We start from the raw sequence: 26,438 nt of genomic DNA on the forward strand, positions 1-26,438 counted from the left end.
GAATTTATCTCTTTCTGTAGGACCACCATCTGTGTTCAGGTGTACATGTGGCACGTGGGTAGTACAGCGATCTTTTTCCTACATTACTTGTCTCCTGTTTTGCCTTCTCCTCAGATCTTGTTCCCGTTAACTATAGTTACTTCACTAAAATACATAACTAATCTCTGTGTCTTGTTGTTCCATGTTTTTCAATAATTTCAGTGACGTTTACTATATTATAAAGTCCAAACTTCTTGGTATGGCCTAAAAAGTCCTTAACTCTTCAATATCTACCATTTCACCCCAAGCCTTTAGCTTTTAACATCCATCTCCTCAGTTTTTTGTATCCCATGCTCTCTCTCTTTAAGCCTTTGCATATGCCTTCTTGCTTATCACTCCTTCAATATTTAGGTCTAAATTTTAACATTAATTCTTCTGGGAAAAAATATTCCCTTTCCTGAAACTGAACTAATCTATGTACTCACAAAACTTCATCTCCTCCCTTTAGTCTTTATTCACTATATTGTAACTGCTTATTGAATTGTCCCTCTGTCTTGTAGATGAACTGTTTTAAGATTATAAAGGTTCTGTTTTGATAACTGTTGTATTTCCATCATCTGGCATAGTACTTGACACATAGTAGCTTTCTAAGAGTTGAATGGCCACACATATGAAACTGGAAATGAAAGCTGAAAATTGTTCTAAAAGAGATCTCCTGTGAGGAGACTACTGGTTTTGTCCATGTTAGTTTATGAGAAAGAAGGTAAGCTAATGAGATGTTACATTTTCAAAATGATTACATTGTCATATCCAAAGGTATTCACTCATTTTTTCATTTCTTTTCTGCTGTTTATTTATTTTTTGCTAGATTACATTTTATAAAGTACTTTTTAATCTTACTGTCTTTAGTTATAAAGATTGCAGTTATAGTCATGTAATGTACAAATGTTTTCCTTTGGCAAGATTAATTTAGTAATAACATATTAGTCTTTGCAGTAATAACTAGGGCTTTACATTAAAGTTTGCAAAGCACTATGACATGAAGTTTCATTTTATCATTAGGCAGCTCTGTGACTACCTACTTTGTAGATGAAATAAGTGAGGATTGGAGTGTTTAAGGACATAGTAAGCATAAAAAGATGGTAATGAAAATGAATCTTGCTAAGGGACACATGATTATGTTGGAGTGCATGAAGTTTATTTATATAGATTAAACTAAAATGATTGATTATGGACAATGCCATATGGTTCAAATTAATATATCTTAAAATAATTTAGCAACAACACAAGGCAGTATACACCTAATCAACTATCAAAATGAGTGACAAATATAATAAAAGTTATGGACAGACAATAATTATATTAATTCAGGATGAGCATGGAAAAGAAAAGACTGAGTTATTAATCTTTTCTCCATGACTGTCTCCTTTATTTTTTTTTTGTCTCCTTTATTTAATTTATCCCTCAGGGCAGTGTCAATATCTCTTTAGTGTCTTGATCAGGTATATGTTTCCACTTGCAGAGGTTGCCATAATCCTCAGACTTAGTATAATTTATTAAAAACAATAATTCCCCAATATCACCACACTGTTACCATATTAGAAATTAGATTTCTCTGGACCACGTTATTCTGTTTCTTTTTTTACACCTACTGTGAGACTAAGTGTAATGGAAGTAACTTTGAACTCATTAATGAATCAATTTATATTTTAAGAATGCCTATAACTTTTATAATTTAAGCATAACTTATAACAACCCCCTGTAGAATCATAGTTTTGGCCCTGGCTGGTTGGTTCAGTGGATAGAGTGTTGGCCCATTGTCAGTGTGTTGAAGTCCTGATTCAATCCCCAGTCAAGGAACACATGAGAAACAGACTATCTGCTTCGCTTTCCCTTTCTCTCTCCCTTCTCCCCTTCTTCTCTTCCCATAGCCAATGGCTCAAATAACCTAAGTGATCCTAAGGAAAAAGAATGGAGCCAGAAGTATCATGCTACCTGACTTCAAATTATACTACTGGCCTGACCTGTGGTGGCACAGTGGATAAAGCGTCGACCTGGAAATGCTGAGGTCGCCAGTTCGAAACCCTGGGCTTGCCTGGTCAAGGCACATATGGGAGTTGATGCTTCCTGCTCCTCCCCTCTTTCTCTCTCTCTCTCTCCTCTAAAATGAATAAATTAAAAAAATTAAAAAAAAAAAGAAAAGTGAAAAATTATACTACAGAGCCACAATAATAAAAACAGCATGGTATTGGCAGAAAAACAGACATACAGATCAATGGAACAGAATCAATAGCCAAGAAATAAAATCACATACATAAGGACAAATTATCTTTGATAAAGGAGCCAAAAACACAATGGAGAAAAAAAGCCTCTTTAATAAATGGTGCCAGGAAATCTGAAATGTCACATACAAAAGAATGGAACTTGATTGCAGTTTGTCCCTCTGCACAAAAATTAATTCAAAATGGATCAAAGACCTAAATATAACATCTAAAACAAAAAATTACTTAGAGGGAAACATAGGTACTAACCTCATAGACCTTGGCCATAGAGAACATTTTATGAATTTGACCCCAGAGGCAGGGGAAGTAAAGACAAAAATAAATGAATAAGACTATATCAAACTAAAAAACTTCTTCACGGCAAAAGAAAGTGACAACAAAACAAATAGGCAGCCAACTAAATGGGAGATGATATTTGTAAACAAAAGCTCCAATACAGGGTTAATATACAAAATATATAAAGAGCTTACAAAGCTCAGCAATAAACAAGCAACCAATCCCATTAAAATAATGGGAGAAGGTGTGAACAGACACTTCTCCCAAGAGGACATACAATAGCCAACAATATATGAAAAGATGCTCATCATCACTAGCTATTAGAGAAATGCAAATCAAAACTACAATAAGATATCACCTCATAACTTTTAGATTGGCTGTTATCAACAAGACTGGTAATAACAAGTGTTAAAGAGGCTGTGGAGGAAAAGAAACCCTCATTCACTACTGGTGAAAATGTAAATTAGTACAATCATTATGCAAGACATCATGGTTGTTCCTTAAAAAATTAAGAATAGATTTATTAGGCCTCACCAGGCAATGGAGCAGTAAATAGAGGGTTGGACTGGGGTGTGGAGGACCCATTGGTCCAGTGTGTTGAAGTCCTGGTTCAATCATGCTACCTGACTTCAGGTTTGAAACCCCAAGGTTGCTGATTTGAGCATGATCTCATCTGGCTTGAGCATGGGCTCACCAGCTTGAGCGAGGGGTCACTGGCTTGAGTGGGAACATGGACATGACCCTTTGGTCGATAGCTTGAGCACAAAGGTCACTGGTTTAAAGCCCAAGGTGGCTGGCTTGAGACTAAGATCACTGGCTTGAGCAAGGGGTCACTCACTCTGCTATAGACCCCCGGTCAAGTCATATAAGAGAAAGTAATAATCACTGAATAAAGAACTGCAATGAGGAATTGATGCTTCTCATCTCTCTCCCTTCCTGTCTGTATGTCCCTATCTGTCCCTCTCTCTGACTCTGTCAAAGAAAAAAAAATCATATAATCCAACAATCCTTTTACTGGTTATTTATCCTAATTACTCAAAAACATTGGTAGTAAAGACAAGTGCACTCCCATGTTCATCACAGCATTATTCACAGTGACCAAGACATGGAAATAATCAAAGTGTTCCTCAATAGAGAATTGGATAAAGAAGATGTGGTACATATATAAAATGGAATACTACTCAACCATAAGAAATTATGACACAGTTCCATTTATGACAACATGATGGACTTTGAGATCATTTTATTTAGTGAAATAAGTAAATCAGAAAAAGCTAAGAACTATCTGATTTCACATAGGTGGAAAAGAAGACTGAGACTCATGGATATGGATAAAAATGAATTGTTTGAAGGGATAATAAGAGAGGGAGACAGAGGTGGAGGTGTGGGGAAAGGGGTAAAAAGGGACAAATATAAGCTGACGGAAAATGATTTGACTTTGGGTGACAGTATACAGTATAATCAACAGTTCAAATGCTATAGAAATGTTTACCTGAAACCATTGTACTTCTATTGATCAATGTCACCCTGTTAAAGTTAATTTTCTAAATAAAATTTAAAAACATATATTGCTGTTTATTCACAATACAACTGGCCACCCAAAAGCTCAGTTTAGGGGTTTTTTTTCTTCATTTTTTTATAATTAATTTTAATGGGGTGACATAGATCAATCAGGGTACACAGGTTCAGGGAAAACATCTCCAGGTTATTTTGGCATTTGATTATGTTGCATACCCATCACCCAAAGTCTGAGCTCTGTTGAAGATAAAAAAAAAAAAAAAAAGGTTAAGTTATTTTTAATGCTTGCTAAGACAACATCCATTTTGCATCCCCATGGATCAAGGTGTAATTTTGAATTTCAAGTCTATTATTTAAGAAGCCTAATTTCAGAAGACATTTAGCTGCCTTATGTAGCGATTCTTTTGCTAGAGTTGGGCAATGTAAATTGAAAACCTCCTGGAAAGGATGCACCATTCTAGATGCCATTAGGAACATTTATGATTAACAGGAAGAGGCCAAGCTACAATATTAACAAGAGTTTGGAAGAATTTGATTCCAACTCTCAGGGATGACTTTGAGATGTTCAAGACTTCAGTAGAGGAAATAACTGCAGATGTAGTCGTAATAGGAAAAGAACTAGAATTAAAATTGCAGATGAAAATGTGGCTGAAGTGCTGAAATCTCATGATAAAACTCGAATGGATGAGGAGTTGCAAAAAAATAAAATATTTTACTCCTTATGAAGATGTGAAGATTATTAAAATAACAAAAGATGTAGAATATTATATAAACCAAGTTTATAAAGCAGCAGCAAGTTTTGAGAGAATAGACTCCAATTTTGAAGAGTTTTACTGTGGATAAGATGTTATCAAACAGCATCACATACTACAGAAAAATAGTACATGAAAGGAAAAGTCAATTGATTGAAAAACTTCATTGTTGTCTTCTTTTTACATTTATTTATTTATTTATTATTTAGAAATTAAATTTAATAGGTGACATTGGTCATAAGACTACATAGGTTTCAGATATTGTTGTCTTATTTTAAAACATTGCCAGTCACCCAATCTTTTTGATCAGTCTTTAGTCATCAGGACTGAGGCAAAACTTTCTACCATTAAAAGGATTACAATTTGCTGAAGGCTCAGATGGCAGTTAGTATATTTTAGCTATAAAGTATTTTTAAATTAAGGTATGTACATTTACTTCTAAGCATAATGATATTTATTCAATATATAGACCTAATAGATTGCAGTATAGTGCAAACATAACTTTAATATGCACCAGGAAACCAAAAAGTTCAAGTGACTCATTTTATTGTAATATTTGCTTTATTCTGGTGATTTGGAAGTTAGCCAGCATTATCTCCAAGGTATGTCTGTAGAATTACTTTACTGAAATCTGGAGTTGTACTATTGAAGTACAGTCTAATGTTGCCTGCTAAAATAATGAGAAATTTATAAATATTCATTAAATGTGTTCAATAAAAATTAAAGAAATGTTACAAGTAGTACTAGTCTAGAGATTTATTTAGTATATTTCATAGAACACTTTTCTGTTTACAAGATACTTAGTTTTTGACATAGTATAAAAGTAAATTTTAGGCCTGACCTATGATGGTGCAGTGGGATAAAGCATTGACCTGGAATGCTGAGGTTGCCAGTTCAAAACCTTGGGCTTGCTAGGTCAAGGCACATATGGGAGTTGATGCTTCCTGCTCCTCCCCCCTTCTCTCTCTCTCTCTCTCTCTCTTTCTCTCTCTCTTCTCTAAAATGAAATAAATAAATTAATTAATTATTTTTAAAAATAAATTTTATATTTTCTGGGATTGATAAATGGCATAAAGGACTATGTTTTCATGGCTTTGTCAAAATTTTATTAATTTGATGACAATAACATTCTGCCTGTCTCTGTTGGTGCTCACCCTCAGAGTGTTTTTAGAAACATAATAATGAGGCAAATTAGTGGGTATAAATATAATTGTAAGTACTGGATTGGTGTTTTGTGGAGAAATTAATTCTGAATAAAATTAAATATCTAAACATTCTAATCCTATGGTTAAAATGGATTGAATGTGTTCTTAGTAGTACAAGTGACTCTGCACAAGAACAAAAAATTTTTGTGTTAACAATGCAAATCTCCTCAAGTTTATATCCCCAACAGCCTCATCACATTGATTTTCAATTCTAAAACTTCATCTTCCAGAGTTTTGGGGGTTTTTTGGTTTGTTTTCTTGTTCGTTTTTCTGAAGTGAGAAGCAGGGAACCAGAGAGAAAACTCCCACATGCGCATGACCAGGATCCACCCCGAATGCCCACTAGGGGGCGATGCTTTGTCTATCTGGCATTGCTCCATTTCAACTGGAGATATTCTAGCACCTGAGGCAGAGACAGTGGAGCCATCCTTAGTGCCGGGGCCAACTTTACTCCAAATGGAGCCTTGGCCATGGGAGGTGAAGAGAGAAATAGAGAGAAAGGAAGGAGTGAAGGGTGGAGAAGCAGGTGGGCGCCTCTCCTGTGTGCCCTGGCCGGGAAACAAATCTGGGCTGGGCAACACTCTACTGCTGAGCCAACTGGCCAGGACTGTCTTTCAGCATTTTTACTATCTCAAATTGACCTTTTAAACTGTTACTTACATAATATATATTATACAAAAATCACCAATTCTCAATCATTTATTTTCATGATTTTTAATAAATCTTATATATGTAATTTTTATAATTTAAAAATATCTGAAAGTTTTCTGAAAACTTTAAAAATTGAACATAATTAACTTGTTGGTTTCCATCACATCATGCATTCACTGCTGCTAATAGCTAATGAAAATATTCTAATAACAGAGGAGAAAAAAATCTCTAGAAGATCTTTCAGCTAGATAGTTTATGAATGTCTTATGAATAGTTTAAGAAAATTACATATCCACTAAGAGAATATTCCCCTTGAAAAATATACCTTGTATAAACCATATGATTGTACACTGTCCCAATAAAATTATATATTCCTAAAATTTACATGATAACATTTAATAATTAAAGATCTAAGATTTCTTAGCTGTTATTTGCAAAAAATACATCTTTAGGCCCTGGCTGGTTGGCTCAGTGGTAGAGTGTTGGCCTGGCGTGCAGAAGTCCCGGGTTCGATTCCCGGCCAGGGCACACAGGAGAAGCGCCCATCTGCTTCTCCACTCCTCCCCCTCTCCTTCCTCTCTGTCTCTCTCTTCCCCTCCGGCAGCGAGGCTCCATTGGAGCAAAGATGGCCCGGGCGCTGGGGATGGCTCCTTGGCCTCTGCCCCAGGCGCTAGAGTGGCTCTGGTCGCAACAGAGCGACTCCCTGGAGGGGCAGAGCATTGCCCCCTGGTGGGCAGAGCGTCGCCCCTTGGTGGCCGTGCCGGGTGGATCCTGGTCGGGTGCATGCAGGAGTCTGTCTGACTGTCTCTCCCAGTTTCCAGCTTCAGAAAAATACAAAAAAAAAATACATCTTTATCATATGCATTTTTTAAAATATGTTCTTCATTTATTTGACTAATAGGGGTAAAAGAGTAACAATTACTAAAATCAAAGATGCAATTAAGATATTTATCTTGTTGCCTGATCAGGCAGTGACACAGTGGATAGAGCGTTGTACCAGGATGCAGAGGACCCAGGTTCCAGACACTGAGGTCAACAGCTTGAGCGTGTGCTCATCTGGTTTGAGCAAGGCTCACCAGTTTGAGCCCAAGGTTGCTGGCTTGAGCAAAGGGTAATTCGGTCTGCTGTAGCTCCCCGGTCAAGAAAGCAATCAGTGAACAACTAAGGTGCAGCAATGAAGAATTAATGCTTCTCATCTCTCTCCCTTCCAATCTGTCTGACCTTATCTGTCCCTTTCTCTGTCTCTCTCTGTCTCTGTCACAGATACACACACACACACACACACAAAATATATTTATCTTGTTAGTGGGAGTACAGTTTTGCCACATTTTGAGTGAACCTTTTGTTTTTGATATTATTGACTACCTGCTTTTTCAGCTATATTAATTATAAACCTTCTTGTGATTATTTTATATGTCAAGAGTTTTATCCCCAGCTACTCTGGTACCAAGCATCATATCATCCAGACAAAAAGCAAGTTATTTTATTGATAAACTATATTTTCTTACTACTATTGGTCCCAAATTTACTGATTAATGGTAATAATTTTTCAGTAATTAAAGAAAAAAACAAAACATATTATAATGATTGAACAAGCAAAATATTTTTTTAAATACAGTCACTGGCTTGTTGTAATGGCCAAAATATTTAATGTCTACATTGACCAAGTGTAATAATTGATGATGCTATCATTTTTTTGTAAGAAATAAATAATCGATCACTATTACTTTTTCTTTGACTAAGATTATTGTGCTTTTATTCACATCAGTGAAAACCTGTTTTCTTATATATAATTTATTGTTTTAAATCTTATGTTTATGTCCTTGATCCATTTTGAATTAATTTCTGTGCAAGGGGAAAAGGGTAGTCAAGTTTCATTCTTTTGCATGTGGTTTTCCAATTTTTCCAGCACCATTTATTAAAGAAGCTTTTTTCGCTCCATTGTGTGTTTTCTTTTTTGCATCTTAATATTTAAAAATAAGATCTGTATAACCATACAATAATTTGGGTTTTACCAGTTGCCCTACTGCAGAGAGTCTGCTTTTTACAAAAAGAATATCTTTATTAGTCTGCTATACAAATTTGAATGGATTTAAGCTATTATAAGTTATTATTTTCATTAGAAGATGAAGTATATCTTTATGAGTTTATAGTGACTTAACAGAATATTAACCTTACTCTAAAAAAAGAATTTATAAATTGTCTGAATTATAAAAAAAATGCCCAAAGTTTATAGAAACTTTGTTTTCATTTACACGCATGAATAAAGAAAGGAGGAAAGGTACTGAAAAAAATAATCAGTGAAAACTTAAAAACCAAGACAAGAAGATAAAAGTAAAAATTTATCATTATCACACTTTCTTTTTCTAAAAATTTTTCATTGATTTTATTGGGATGAATCTCATAAGGACAGGCAAACTCACACATTCTTTATTTTTAAAAAATCAAAACTTTCTTGTAAAATATGTCTTAGTCTATTTTGTTACACATTTCTTTTGGTGATATCACAGTACAGCTGTAACCAGTTAGCACCAAAAAAGCTGAGGTTACATCTACACGTAACAAAGTTTTGTTCCATCTCTTAAGGTTAGAGTTCTTGAACATACCTTAACTTTAGTCCCAATTAATTCAGTTCACAAGCAAGATGTGGTCGCATCTTAGGGAGGGAAAGACAAGTGAAGTGGCTCTAAGCACGCACGTCAAACTCATCAAGACTCAGTCCAATGCAGAGCACAGCATGACACCAGCACGCACGTTTGCAGGCTGATTAATGGGCTGTCACCTTAGTTGTTGACTGGTGAATTATTTATACTTATAAACCACTAAATAATTTAAACCTGATATCTTAAATTACAGCTGAGAATGACTAAGGGAAGTGGTCTAAAATTCCAACTGGGGAGATCAATGTCCTTGTTCTCAGGGTGCTTAGAACACAATTTCTGCTGACTGTTCTTAGGAAGAAAATGGAAAATGAAAAGTAGGTTGATTTGGTATAGCATGTTAGAGATTGTGAATTGCTTCAGCAATCAGAAAGTTGCTTTAAGCAAAAAAAAAAAACATTATAAAACTCTGAAGGATGCTAAACTTTCATAAGAAATAAAGATTTGTGGCTTCAAAGTTTAATCACAAAATCTAGATGCAATATATGTTATAAACTTCACTTCAAAGGAGTTTGCAATGCTTTGTGATCACAGACCATTAGTTTCACCTGTGGCTGTTGCATTATACTTTGTTGTTCATTTACAGTGCAGCAAAGACTCCTTAAAAACAAAATGTTAGCATCACAGGGTGAAATAAGTCTGCAAAGGGAGCAAGTCTAGATATTTTAAATTAAGGCATGAGGAAGGAAAGGCTGAAAAGGAGAAAAGTTAAGATTTTAGTATCTTATGAATGTCATGAAAATTGTCAAAATAATCAAATAGATGGAGAAAAATCTTTTTAATTTTAGTTTTTATTTATTTATGTGTGTCTTTCAAAATGTTTCTTTTTAAAAATTTATTTAGAAAACTAAATTGAACAGAGTGATGTTGATTCATAAGAGTACACACGTTTTAGGTAAATATTTCTGTAGCATTTTAGCTGTTGATTATGTTGTATACCTATTTCCCAAAGCCAAATCATTTTCTGTCACCTCCATTTTTATTTATATTTCAGTAAAATATTGAACTATATCTATTTCACTAACTTAGTTATCAATTACTAAAAATGCAATTCAGGGAAAATATATGTTGTGCAAAAAAATGGTAAAAATATTATAAGATAGCATTACAATATTACAGCTGGTGTTTTTTCATTATCTTCTTCTTCTTCTTCTTCTTCTTCTTATTATTATTATTATTCTGTGAGAAGAGGGGAGGCAGAGAGACATACTCCCACATGCATCCAAACAGGGATTCATCAAGCCATCCCACCAGGAGGTGATACTCCTGCCCATCTAGGGCATTGCTGGGTTGCTTAGCAACTGAGCTCTTCCCAGCTCCTGAGGCGAGGTCATGGAGCCATACTCAGCGCTTGGGGCCAACTCACTTCATCTGAGCCATGGTTGCAAGAGGGGGAAAGAGAAAGAGGCAGAGACAGAGAGACAGAGAGGAGCGAGAAGGGCAGGAGTGGAGAAGCAGATGGGTGCTTCTCCTGTGTGACCTGACTGGGAATCAAACCTGGGACATACACACTCTGGGCCAACACTCCACCACTGAGCCAACTAGCCAGGTTCTCTATTAACTTAAAGTTTCTCTTTGACTTTTTAGCAGACTGAAATACCTTTGTTTCCATTCCTCCCATTGCTATCTTTATTCATCCATCTCATAAACATATTCTCTCAAATTAGCATTTATAGTTCTATTCTCTTTTAAATGCAGGGTCATTTTAAGATGCCTATCCCCAATGACTGACTATTCAGTAATGAACTTCTGTTGTCATCTTGGCCTGCTCTGAAATGTATTGTGGCTTACCTTTGATCTTAAGCTTTTCAGAAAAAGCCTTTAATGATATTTGACTAAAATTGGATAGGCCCAGTTTCTCAAAGGCTAGTTGTTTCCCTGAAAGTAAAGAAAATAAAACTTCAGTCATATGATTTTATTTTTATACCAGATATTATGCCACAATGGCAAATAAAGAAAAAATGTGGGTCTACACAGAGTCTAAGGTTTGTTCTAGACCAGGGGTAACTTACTATTTTGTTTTTTTTCTCTCTCTTTTTTTTTTTTTTTTTTGTATTCCTCCGGAGCTGGAAACCGGGAGGCATCCTGCATGCGCCCGACCGGGATCCACCCAGCATGCCCACCAGGGGGCGATGCTCTGCTGCAATCAGAGCCATTCTAGCATTTGAGGCAGAGGCCACAGAGCCATTCTCAGCGCCCGGGAAAACTCTGCTCCAGTGGAGCCTTGGCTGCGGGAGGGGAAGAGAGAGACAGAGAGGAAGGAGAGGTGGAGGGGTGGAGAAGCAGATGGTTGCTTCTCCTGTGTGCCCTGGCCGGGAATCGAACCCAGGACTCCTGCATGCCAGGCCAACACTCTACCACTGAGCCAACCAGCCAGGGCCAACTTACTATTTTATAGCACAGTATAACTGTCTGCCTCATCCTTTGACTGAACCAATAGCACCCAATGTCACCCTTTTGTTTCCAGGAAATATCTGTATTTCTGTGTCTTACAATAAAATGAAAATTTTGCAAGCTTGTTTCTGATGTTTTATTTATTTTTCTCAGCATTTGGAGGAGATATCCACTGTCATTTTGACTAAGAACAAGGATAAAATTCTTACGTGACAAAGTTCTAAACAAGTTGATTTCCACTTTATGGATTTCATAGAATTACTTAGTGACACAATTATATTCAGTTTCTGAAATTAGGTATAATCATCTCCATTCTTTTAAAGACTAATAGACACTTATAAACAACAACACTGATTGGATAAGCTTCCAATTTGAGATACCAAGATCAAATAATTTGGCTTAATGTTACTACATATACATAATATTTCAAAATTTACTATTTTTAATGTTATACCTGCCATGTACATGCTGGCTACAAAATTCATTTATTGAAACTAAACCACTAGTAAGAACTCTAGATTTATATACTAAACTGTTTATTTTACTACTTCCAACTTTGTTGACAAATAAGTACCTAAAACTTAAAATGTGTAAGCAAAGCCTTTAATAAACTTTTAGTCTACCTGGTTTCTCTCAGTCAATCACTGTATCAGTCAAAGCACCACTATTCAGTTCTTTGGTACCAAATTTAATTCTCTCAGATTATCTATTTTCCTCAAACTTTTAAATATGTTTATACTAATTTGGATTTTCTTTGAGGGAAAATGTTTTATGGCAAAATATTCTATATAATATTCCCAAATCTCGTTTAATAACAAACAAAAAAACCCATAAAGAACAGATATCTTTTTTTTTTGTATTTTTCTGAAGCAGGAACGGGGAGGCAGTCAGACTCCCGCATGTGCCCAACTGGAATCCACCCAGCATGCCCACCAGGGGGCGATTCTCTGCCCATCTTGGGGCATTGTTCTGTTGCGACCAGAGACACTCTAGAGCCTGAGGCAGAGGCCATAGAGCCATCCCCAGCTCCCGGGCCATCTTTGCTCCAATGGAGCCTTGGCTGCGAGAGGGGAAGAGAGAGACAGAGAGGAAGGAGAGGGGGAGGGGTGGAGAAGCAGATGGGCGCTTCAACTGTGTGCTCTGGCCGGGAATGGAACCTGGGACTCCTGCACGCCAGGCCGACGCTCTACCACTGAACCAACCAACCAGGACCAAGAACAGATATCTTGTCTATTCAAGATGATTTAGATCTGTTTCTCGTTGGTCCTTCCTTCTTAAGAACACCTATAAATACTTGAAATTATACAAAAGAGCCAAAGAACAATTCTAAAAGCAGGTGAAAAGAACTGGCTTGAGAACGCAGAACTGGAGGGGCTATGGTTCTTCTGCCCAACAAAAGAACTCAGAAGATGACTCAGACTGCACATTCCCTGACACCTCACCTGGTGAAGGAAGGCACTACAGGTTGGCTCATTCCCTTCTCAGATTGTACTGAGCTCCCACTGACAACATCAGATAATAACACAACAGCTAAAGGAAATATACTCATTCTTCCCAAGTCAGAACATATTCCTTCCCACAGAGAGAAGGAAAGGAAAAAGAGAAAATACTGAAAGAATATTAGAAGAATTATCACTGAACACTCTCAAGTTTGATGAAAAACAAGCCTAGATATCCAAGAAGCAAATACCTAAAGGCAATCAGACCAAAACATAGAATACATAAATTGATGGAAACTAAGGTCAAATAAAAATACCTTAATGATAGCCAAGAAGAAATCACAAACTACTTATAAAAAATCCAATGACAAAATTTTTAATTTAAAAGTGTAGAGGCCAAAAGGAAACTCTACTGAAACAATGACATTACATTTTTTAAGTACCCATGAAACCTTTATTAAGATATAACATATTCTGGGCCATAAATGTTGTTGAATAAATTAAAATTATATAGAATGTGTTCTCTGACTATAATAGACTCAAACTAGAAATCAGTAACAGAAAGAAGACAAGAATTTCTAACATGTAGACATGAAACTACGCGGTTGTAAATAATTTGAGTAAATGAGTACCTCTCTAAGAAAGTAAAAACACATAGAACTGAATGAAAATAAAACTGAATATGCACATATCCAAATATGTGGGATGCTGCTAATATAATGTTGAAAGGGAAAATCATACCATTAACACTGTTAATATTTCTGTCCACTTGGAGGGTATTTTGGATGAGAAAGACTTTTAAATCAGCAGACTATCCTCCATATTGTGACTGGTTCTCATCCAGTTAGTTTAAGGAATGAGTAAAACAAAGAGATTGGCTTCCTGAGCAAGATAAAATTCTTCAGGAGACATTTAGACCTCATCTGCACCATTTGCTCTCTGGGTCACAAAATAAGTGACAATACTTAAAATGATACCTAAGGATCTCAACAATGCCTCAACATGGAAAAAAAAATTAAATCCTATTCATAGTGACAAAAACCCATGAGAAAAGGGCAGAATAAGAAACTTCTAGGTGTGGGATTTATATTGGATAGAGCTGGAGCATCAGGGACAAAAGGGAGAGAGGCTTAGATAAAAGTTTAAATATAGAAATCAACTCAGAATGTTGGAGGTTACCAACAGTAAGGTATTTCTGCAAAAAAGAAACCAAAATGGCCAAAGAGGTAGGAGGCTTTAACAAGAGAAACAAAAATAATATGTTAATCAACCTGAAATCTTTACACAGCGATCTAAGACACAAAAACTCAAGAAATTTAATCGTGATGTAGAAAAAAAAATTGCCAGTAAGCTCAAATTGGTAGGTACTATGGTGGTAAAGAGTAAAATGGGCTAAATAATGAACCAACACACAATGGAAGAACATTAACAAACATGATAAAATAAATTTAAAAAAACAAAAATTGTTGTCTAGTATTACAAAAAAGAGCTGAAAATGTAAGGATGCTACAGATGCCCTTGAGGACAGAATACAATAAACATAGGTGTACACTGAATGGTATGATAAACAAGCAAAAAATCATGTAAGGAAAAAAAATAATAGAGAATAATAAATAATCAAATTAAGGAAAAGTAAATTAATCTCATATAAGAAAAAGGCAAGAAAGAGCCAGTATCTTTGCCAGACTCAGCAGGAAAAGTAGAAAACCAAAGCAATAAAATTAAATGAAAAAAAAAAACAACAACACAAAACCAGAAAGAGATAAACAAAAACTATGAGAAAAATACAGGTAATTTTTTTTTTGAAAAGATGATATGGAAGTATTTGAGAACATTATTTTACTGAAATATTTCACCAGAACAGTCAATATTTAACATATTTTAATAAAATGACTTGACTCTAAGAAAATAATACTTGAAACATGTAGACCAAAACATTCCAAGACATAGAAAAATAAATCAGATTGACATCTTACTTATCAAGAGGAGCCACACTTCATACTAGAAAAATGTTAGCATCATATTCAAAAGATTCAAGGAGTAAATAAAAAGCCAAGTGCTTTATTCTTCAAACAAATAGGTAATAACAGTATAGGCTATAAAAATAGTGAAATTTCTACAAAACTCAAGGTATTTTCACCACAGAATCTTCCTGAGAAAAGACAAGTGTCCAACAATCAGATAAGGTCTTAAGAAAAGTACTGAAAAACTAAGACCAACAGACAGGAATAAACAACAGATTAGTAGGTAAACCTAATATATTTTGACAATGTAGATACATTAATAATAAAACTAACAAAGTATATGGAAACATGAGGATACTAAAGAAAAGTAAAATAAATTCACTGATACAGTCCAAAGTATTAAATAGATTCACTTTAAACAGGGATTAGGTTAGTGATTCACTTTCATGGAGTAAGAAAGTAAATTTTAGAAATTTGAGAGTATAGAACCCTGAGGAGAGAAAACATGTCTCCAATTTAACCAGCTTTAGTACCTTGACCTGGTCATCCATACTTCTCCAAAATTTAATTGGTGGGAAAAAAAGTGTAAGAATTCTGACTCCTGAATAACTGCAGGACAAAGCAACATACACACCCACCCTGCTCTGCAGAATGAGAGAAATTACGTCTGTTCTTCAGGCCACTGAATTCCAGAATCTCTTAGTTATTGCAACTTAGATTTTTACCCTTATCCATAAAACATGTGATTAGTGATACATTTTCCTTTATTTTGGCATTCATTTTATCTTTATGTTTATATACATTTTTAATTAAATTTATTGGGATGACATTGTTTAATAAGATTGTATAAGTTTCAAATGTGCATGTCTATGATGCATGATCTATATATTGCATTGTGTGTCCACCACCCACAGTAAGATCATCTCTGTCACCATATATTTGGCTCCCTTTATCCTTTAGTACCCTATACTCTTCCTTCTGATAACCACAATACTGTTGTCAGGGTCTATGAGCTTTTGTTGGCTTGTTTTGTCTCTTTGTTCACTTGTTACTTTCAGTTTTATAACCCACATATGAGTGAAATTATATGGTTCTTGACTTTCCCTGTCAGACTTATTTGGCTTAGCATGATATTCTCAAGAACCATCCATATTGTCACAAAAGGCAACATCTTTCCTTATATCTGAGTACTATTTCATTGTATTATATATATGCACCACATATTTATCCAATCATCTATCAAAAGACACTTCAGTTGTTTTTGTGTCTTGGTCACTGTGAATAATGCTGCAATATACATAAGGGTGCATATATCTTTGTGAATACATGTTTTCAATTTGTGTGTGTGTGTGTGTAGTTACCCAAAGAGTGATTGCTGGGTCATATGGTAACTCTATTGTTAATTTTGTGTGGAACCACAAAAGACCTAAAGAGCTAAAGCAATCCTGAAGGGGAAAAAACTGGAAGGATCATATTACCTAACTTCAAATTATACTTCAAAGCAATGATAATCAAATCAGCATGGTATTGGCAGAAAAACAGACACACAGACCAATGGGACAGAATTGAAAGCTCAGAAATAAACCCACATGCATATGGACAAATAGTTTTTACAAAGGAGCCAAAACATATAATGAAGAAAAAAAGTTTCTTGAACAAATGATGCTGGAAAATTGAAAAACCACAGGCCAAATAATAATAATATACTACTGTTTGCCCAATTACATAAATTAACTCAAAATAGATCAAAGACCTAAATATAAGACCGGAAACAATAAGTTACATAGAAGAAAACATACCTACTAAACTTATGGACCTTGGTCTTAGAAAGAATTTTATGAATTTGACCCCAAAAGCAAAAAAAAAAAGTAAAGGTAAAAATAAATGAGTGGAATAATGTCGAACTAAAAAGCTTCTGCACAGAGAAAAAAATATATAGCCAACCAACAGAAAGGTGACCAACCAAATAAGATAAGATATCTGCAAACAACAGCTCTGACAAGGGGTTAGTATCCAAAATATATTAAGAACTCATACAACTCAACATCAAACAAACAATCCAATAAAAATGTGCGCAAAGGACCTGAGCAGACACTTCTCCCAAGAAGACATACAAGTGGCCAATAAATATATGAAAAGATGCTCAACTTTATTAGTTGTTAGGGAAATACAAATCCAAACTACAGTATAGTGAGATACCACTTCACAACTGTTAGAATGGCTATTATCAACACGGGAGTAACAAGTGTCAAAGAGGTTATGGAAAAAAAATAACCCTCATTCACTGCTTGTGGGACTGTAAACTGCAGCCACTATGGAGAACAGTCTGGTGGTTCCTCCTTGCCCTTCTTATTCTTATATACTAATAAGTGTCTAGCCTGTCCAGGTGGTGGTGCAGTGGATAGAGTGTCAGACTGGGATGCTGAGGACCCAGGTTTGAGACCCCGAGGTCGCCAGCTTGAGCGCAGGCTCACTTGATTTGAGCAAAGCTCACCAGCTTGGACCCAAGATTGCTGGCTCGAGCAAGGGGTTACTCAGTCTGCTGCAGGCCCATGGTCAAGGCACATATGAGAAAGCAATCAATGAACAACTGAGGTGTCGCAACAAAAAACTGATGATTGATGCTTCTCATCTCGCTCCATTCCTGTCTGTCTGTCCCTATCTATCCCTCTGTCTGACTCTCTGTCTCTGAAAAAAAAAAGTGTCTTAAATTCCTTCTGCCCAGCTTTGAAACCATAAAAATTGCCTCTATTAGAAAATGAAAGGACTTGGTAACCAATTATAAGATTATGTTTCTTTGCCCAGGTATAATTACATTTTTTTAAAGAGCAGAATGAAGCAGACATTTTTGGATGAATGGCACTCTTTTAATAATGAGTTTCAAAAATTGTTATTGGAGGATAGGGGGTGAAAATTGGAGGTTGGTAGAAAAATGTATTTGCATGAACAAATGAAACCAGGTGCTGATTCTGTATGACGCTACTCTTTTTGCTATGCACATATCTACTTTCATAGGGCAAATGGCATAAGAAGGTATATTAAATGTAGTGAAGAGCAATGAAATTGATTCTTTCAAGATTTTTACTGGAAATGTCTTGAATATGTAAAGTTAAAGCATATGTGAATAAACCATGAATGTACTTGTTACTTGAAAATAATGGTGTGATTTCTACTTATCTTTAGACAAAAGCATTCCAGGAAAATAATTATACAAGTGTATCAAGAAAGACAGGCCATAAAAATTCATGACTAATCATCTGTATGGAGTAGGTTAGCCATGATAGACTTCAGAATTTCTAAAGTTTCAAGTAATACACCAATATTTGAAATTGTGACACCTTGCATTTTTACTTTAAGCTTCAACAATTTCATTTTGAACAGTCAGATGGAAATATAGAATCAAAAAATTTTAGAATTAGAGAGGTGGAGAAGGTATTTGTGCACATATCATTTCACTCTGAGGGTCCAGAGTAGCTTCCTAAGAACCTTTTTCTCCTCCTTGTGCTGGCTAGGGACTTGGTTGGCTCCACAAATAGAGTTTCTTGTTATTTAGCTGATGCCAATACCTGCTTAGCCCTTTAACAAAAGAAATAACTGTGAGAGAATTTCATTAGCTGCTTTTCTCTGTCTAGATCAATTGATTTATAACCTCTTGTCTTTTAAGTCTTGTTTGTGCTTCCCCGACCATACAAAGCAAATACTCCACTTTCCTTCTTTATTCTTATTAAAGTGTTTTCACATAATTTGTTGTTTAATAAGTCCCATCCTAAAAGGGGTGTTTCTTCTATTGTTTTTATATTCCTAGTATTGACAATAGGCACTGTCATAGTGGTTGGAAGAATGTTGGGAGATTGTTCTCGTAACATTGGGACTTTATCACTCACTTGAATTTCTGTGTGTAGTCTAACATAGAAGACTAGAGACTGGCAAAAATTTTCTGTAAGGGAGCAGACCATATAGTATCTGTTGGAATCACTCAACTCTATATTTTGTTTTATTTTGTTTGTTTTTAGTACAAAAGCAGTCATAAAAATGCATAAATAAATGCATATTTTTATATTGTGATAATAAAACTATATTTTTACAAACAGGCGATGGGTCAGATTTAGCACAGGACATATGTTTGCCAACCCTGTTACTGATGACCAAATCTGCTTAGTTAATATTTAAAATTTGAATTATTTTTGCTTCTAAATATTTTGAAAGCATATGTAATAATGTCCCTGCATTCATAACTAGATAATAGCATTCATTGTGAATGAAGGATATCTTAAATTTAAAAAAACATCTTAAATTAATAAAATTATACACATTTTGCATCATTTACATTTTTTTTTTAATTTAAGTAAGAGGAGGGGAGATAAAGAAACAAACTCCTGCATGTGCCCCAATGGGATCCACCCAGAGACCCCCATCTGGGGCCAATGCTCTGCACATTTGGGTCTGTGCTGGAAACTAAGCTACTTTTTTAAACACCCGTGGCAGAGGCTCCATGGCTAAGTGGCCAGGGCCAATGCACTGGAATCAATTGAGCCATGGCTGCAGGAGGGAAAGAAAGAGGGAGAAAGAGAGACAGATGGGGGAAAGGTGGAGAAGCGGATGGTCATTTCTCTTGTTTGCCCTGACCGGGAATTGAACCCAAGATTTCCACATGCTCAATCGATGTTCTACCACTGAGCCAAACTGCCAGGGCTCATTTACAGTCTGTAACATATTTGGACTGGTTAGGATTGCTAAAATTAGTCAGTAGATTTGGGATCTATGGCTTTCATTACTAGCTAATGTATTACTTACTATATTATCTTGAACAAATCACCATCTATTTCTTCATTACAATCATTGAAAATGAATGTAACGCTATCCATAATGCTCTGATCAGATGTGTAACCCAGTTGTTTCTGCATTGTCCATGAATTTTAAATAACTCTTAAAGATGTAAGACAGTGGTCAATAAAACATTATAGATTTAAACATACCCCAAATACGAAGTATTGCATATGCTGGCACAGGAGAGGCCTTAGCCAGTATCAAGTTGGATCAGTTTTGATCAAAAGAGTGTATGTAAAACAAATTTTAGCATCAGCATACTTCTGAGAAGAGAGTCTAGGAGAAGAACACTTAATAAGTAACAGAGAAATTATAAATTAGAAATATGATTTAATCAGCTTTATTAACCTAGAGAATGGTTATTTTTCTGGGAAACTGAATAAAATTGGCCAATGGTTTCAGATACTTAGCCACGATAAGAATCTGGATCAGAGACAGCCCCAGATCACTGAGATACAAAGGCAAGATGTGTATTCTCCTGTGCGTCCTTTGTAACCTCATCACCCGTGTAATGCACACTCTTGAATTCTTCATTTCATTTAGTTTCTAGAGTTATCCTTGACCCATTTTATTCTTTATTTTCTACATGTGCTTCATAAAAGCTACTAATTTACAGCTTTCGGTCATACAAATTGGCTTGTTCTTATCCTTCTGGCTTTTAATTCTCTTCTTGTGAAGCCTGCAGACACCATAGACTATTTCTTTTGTATTCTTACCCATAACATGATGTCTCCAAATTCAGGTCCCTGAGCTATCTAAATTGTTGTGCTAACCAAGTTAAATCCCCAAGCTTAGGGCAGCCACAGGAAAGGTTTCCTACATCTCATCCTGGTGCTTTAATTGAAATTAAAGTAAATTATTCACAGAGTGCACATTAATGTTGGCGCTGCTCCTTCTGCCTTCTTCCCAAATGACATTATGAGTTATGCCAAACTAAACTAATTTCCATTTTTGATATGGTTAACGAGTTGTAGATGAGGGGAATGCCATTGACAGAGTATAACTTGATTTCAATCAGGCATTTAGAAAAAACAATGACTGTAAAATTTTTCTTTGGACATGGCAAATAGATGTGAACTTCTCAGTACAAGAATATTTAAATAAAAATTGCCAAGATTGACTAATTAATTAAAATTAGAAAAAAAAACAATTTTTAGTTGTTTCCTCAACATATCCTCTCTTATACATCTTGGTAAATGAAGTGCTCTGATACCATTAAAGGTATGTTAATGAAAAATTTGTGATACAAAATCAATTTTTAAGGTGGATAAGGCTTTGTGTGTATGTACTGGATGTATGTTGTGTGTGTTTATATGTGTGTGAATATCTCTGGAGGGAAGAAAGTAGTTGGAAAATACTATCACTTCAAATGTTATCTCAGTAATTTTTCTTATTTTTTTTATCAAGAATGACAGAGACAGAAAGAGAAACAGATAGGGACAGACAAGTAGAAAGGGAGAGAGATGAGAAGCATCAATTCTTCATTGCCACACTTTAGTTACTCATTAATTGCTTTCTCATATGTGCTTTGATCGGAGGGCTACAGCAAAGAGAGTGACTCCTTGTTCAAGCCAGCAACCGTGGGTTCAAGTCAGAGACCTTGGGCTTCAAGCCAGTGACCTTTGGGCTCAAGCCATAGGGTCATGTCTATGATCTTACACTCAAACTAGCAACCCCTAGCTCAAGCTGGTGAGTCCACAGTCAAGCTGGATGACCCGACACTCAAGCCAGTGACCATAGGGTTTTAAACCTGGGTCTTCCACATCCCAGTCTGATGCTCTATCCAATGCACTACCACCTGGTCAGGCTATTTTCTATAAGTTTTTAAAATTAGCAAATATCATGACTTTCTACTATATATATGTGAGTTGTGGATAGATTAAAATTTAAAATCTGTCAGAAACAATTAGTAAAATTGAGCAAGCATCAATGTAAAGCTCTGCATTTTTATTCTGAAATCAGTTATCATAGCCATTTTGTAAAAGCCTGCCTTACTCAACAAGATCTGGTGATCTAGCAAGGCCTAGGCACAAAAAGGAACCAATAGAAGAGCCCAACTGCTGAGAGAAGCAAGATAGAGTTGGTCCTACAAACCAAAGTACTTAAAAGAATCCCAATCTCTTTTTTCTTTCAGTAATACAAATTTGTGACCCATAACAGAATCTTTGTGATCCTTCACCTTTACATCTAAGATCTACTCATCTTACCAAATGCTCCAGAGTTCCTCCCTGGTTGAGACCACAAAACTGTCCCTATCATACAGCTCATTAGGAAGGATTTCCCATAACTCACCACTAACCCTCCTCAGTTCTCATTTTCCAGTTCCAGTCTTATCAGAACCCTAACAGCGACTGGTGATTCCTCCCAAACAATGTATTCATTAACATGTCACATTTTATTCGTCCAAGATCACAAAGTGGGAGTAAATTTTCCAATACTTAGGACTATGTGAAATCAGAACTGATGCACTATGTTTGAGGTGTTCTCCACAATTTTACTAACTTGTCTGATCTTATCATTTGGTGCTCAGATTAGTTACTCTTTTCTAAGCATAGAATTTTTTGTTTTCTGTCCCATTGTAAAAGATTTTCTTTACATAGTCAATTTTTTTCATTATATAATTACTTATTTATAAAACCTCATATGCCTTCCACCAAACAAGGAGAATCACTGAGAGTATGGTAACTTGTTGAAATAACATAGAGATTAAAAATGAAAAACAAAACTTTTAAAAAGAGAGTATTTATAATATTGAATTTCTACTGTTTAATGGATATTTAGATTATACATAATCAAGAGAAAACCAATTATTTTAGATGACTGAAAGTCTCCAAAATGAGAGTTGAAATATAAATTTCCCGTAGTCTGCTTACCCTCCAGATGCTATCTCTTAATTTCAGCATTCTTTCCTGCTCTGAACTGAAAGAGAATCAGAAGTCAAAAGAAGTCCCTTTGTACCTTGTAGGGTCATATGGAGATGAATTTTTGATGCTCAGCTCTAATAGTATTGTGATTATGGTTAAGAGACCTCAATTTAATTCTATGTAGTTGGATTCAAGTGCCAAGAGATCATGTGACCTTCAATGAAGATCAATTGTAGACCCTTCGTTCTAGTAGTAACAGATGATAGAAATAAATTGAAAAGTCTGTTTAGTTTTCTTTTCTATCCAGACTTCATAAACAAATTAGATACTGGACAGTGTGTTAACCAAGAGCTGAATGACCGAGACAGAGAACCTCAGGAGAAATATCCCCCATTTCATGACACTGAACCAGTAATAACTCTTTCTCACTCAGCTAAATAAAGTGTTCTTTGAAGCAAAGGTAGCACAGTAAAGAGAAGACAGTACCTCCTTGTTTAGAAAGAATAATTCCTTCTATTTGAAGTTTGAGATTTGTCCTGCCTAGTGTAAAAATATCATTAAAAAGTCTGTAGTTTTATCCTATATTTTGCTTTGTTCATACATATCTCTACCTGATAAATACTGAGGCTCACATGTGAAAGTGTGCATGCTAAGACTGAACATGTTTGGTCAGATCAGCACACCGACTGGATGTTTTCTCACACTAGAAACATGAGGGCCAAAGGGTCGACATTGGGACATCTCACTAACAAGAAAACTACAAAAAATAAAAAGAGAAAGAAAAAATAATATATACATATATATATTGTTCACTAGAAGCACTATGCTTACATCATCCCAGGAGATTTAGTGTTGATTCTCATGATGCTTGGGATAGTTCATTTTTTCATGTGATTCTTCCCACCAGCAAAAATAACGATTTTACTTCTCTCTCTCTTAAATTCTAACCCAACCAAACTTTTGGTCCTAGGGACAAAATGGGGAGAAAAAGCGTTCTGTTAAATTATTTGTACCTGTTTGAGAAGCTGTCTTAGTCTAAGGTATATTGTATTATTTATCACAATGCATAAATATTTATTAAGTGTGCAGCATAACTTTTCTCTGAAAAGGAAAAATACTACCAACAAACAACAACAAAAAAAACCTCTAAACTCTTTTCAAACACTACCACACTAAATATTTCAGTCAGATTACAGCTTTCTGGAGCAGGCCACTGATTTAAATGACACATACTTCAGACAAGCTGCCCCTCTGGTTCTACTGAGGATGACACTTATTTCTACTTCCAGTCTCATGTGGATTCAGCAGAGCATTTTTATGAAACACAAAAGAAACTTCCCGAGAATTTTGAATAGGAAGATATTTTAGTACTGTACTTAAAAATCACAAAATTTTCAGAAATTCAGCTCTTTATATTAATTGTTGTAATAACAGAAATATCAAGAAATGATTAACATTTTGTTGAGAGGAAAAATAAAGTTACACTCTCCCTTACTTATTAAACAATTATGATATATTTTGTTTATATAATCACCATAAAATACTTAATTCACTATATTCTAGAAACTTTTTCACAAAATCTCTGTAAAGGAAATTTTGGCAAATAAATAAAATTCAGTTTTATAACAAACAAATGCTTTTTTCTATCATGTCCTTTTTATGTCAGTTTTTATGATTATGTTTTTCTCTTCATGGATTATGGAATAATTTATCAACATCAGATCAAGTTAAATATTAAAAATTTCTATATTTGTAATCTTTTTCTGTGCAGTTTGTTATTACTCTGATGGGTCTTCTTTAAGAATGCATCAATTAAACAGACACACACACGTACACTGTCCCCTTGACACTGTTTCTCAATGACACTAAACATTCCATTATTAAGATTAATGTTGTTTCATGATTAATATCATTCTAGTTAAAAATTTCAGAGTAAAATTTACAAATTAGACGCAAATTCATGTCCACAAAATTAGACAAACGAGACAATAACAACTTAATCAGAACTAGACTTAAAGATCCATGAAGACATGGACAATGCCTGTTAATGTCAATGTTTCATTCCTGGCCTTTGGCTTAGTGACTGACTCAAGCATTGCAGAATAAGTGAAGACTAAACAATTACTTAGTTACACTTTACTCTTAATTTTTTAAATTGATGACTGAATAAATAAATTTAAATTTAATCTTACTAAATGATCTCTTGGTTATTATATATTAGTAACTTGGAAAGTTTTTCTGATACTTAGGTGTAAAGAAAGATAATCTAAAATTAGCATGTGTTTCAAAATTTCAAAGTAATTTTTAATTTTATTGCTGATACAGTCCTACTCTAGTTTTAAAACAACTAGGAAATATAACATGCAAGATGTAATAATAATTTAAATCTGAGAAATAAATAATGTGCATGTTTGTGTAATGTATCACCAGATTTATACTTGCAAGTGTGTCAAATTGTAGAAAAATTATATTATGATTTTGTAGTCTTGGTTTTTGTTCAGGTAAAAATATGAGTACTTACTTTGCCATATTCATAAATTTATGATCTATATCATCATCTTCAATGCAAGCACACCCATGATATGGAGTCTTCTGATCAGAGACTCCATATCCCTTTTCTAGTCTTGTATATACATCTTTATTTTTAAATTAGATTTCAATTAGTATGTTTTTTTATTGTATCCAATGACTTTTCTCCTTTAGCAAACATTCTATTTTGGAGAATCATTCTCTTTCACATTTAATTAAGATTTAGAGCTGATGAACAAAAGTGAGTTCTAGACCCTTTCAGCTATGCATTGATAACATCTGTTGCTCTGATTCAAAGATCTAGCATAGTTAAAAAAATCTAAAGTGATGCTTTGAGCATGAAAGAAGGTACAGATGAGGTTATGATCTGCATTTTCCTTAAAATCACTTTAATAAGAAACATTTCATTTGTTTTAGTTTATTAAAATATAAAATGGCTATAAAATGTAACATATAAATATACATCATTGTCTAGTGTTTTGTTTCCCTTAAAACATTTACTCAATGATTCCACATTAAAATATGTTGTTTAGTAATAGTCAAGTTTCCTTTGGAATCCATGAACTGATATACTACAAAATAAGATACATTTCATATGTACATAACTACCTTTGTGAACAAAATCCTCATAGTAAGTTGTGATATCATTAGCTCCAAAATTTGTAACAAAATAACATTACTGATATGTTATATTTGTGTAAAAGCTCTAATGAAGAAAGAAGTCTTTCTATTTAGTTAAAACTCAGTAAACCAATTTGATTTTGCATGGATTAATATCCTGGTTGTTTTTCAGTGATATTTTTCTTTCTTTTTAAAATAGAAAGGATGATTTAATCATAAAAGCTATCTTGCAAAAAATATTTTGCAAAAAAAAAAAAAAAAGAAACAAAGTGTAATCCTTCATTGCAAAGCTTATTTAACTCAAAATAATATTGCAAATAGTCATTCACCCTTTGGTCTTAGAAAAGTAATGATTTATGCCAAGCACAAGGAAAAATCTATACTTAATTTATTCATTGCACAACCTATACACCACCTCAAGGTGGGGTGAAGGAAGGCTGAAAACACATTGTGAGCTAATAAATTATTTCTCCTTGT

The sequence above is a fragment of the Saccopteryx bilineata genome, chromosome 3, assembly GCF_036850765.1.
Source record: "Saccopteryx bilineata isolate mSacBil1 chromosome 3, mSacBil1_pri_phased_curated, whole genome shotgun sequence".
Lineage (NCBI taxonomy): Eukaryota > Metazoa > Chordata > Mammalia > Chiroptera > Emballonuridae > Saccopteryx > Saccopteryx bilineata.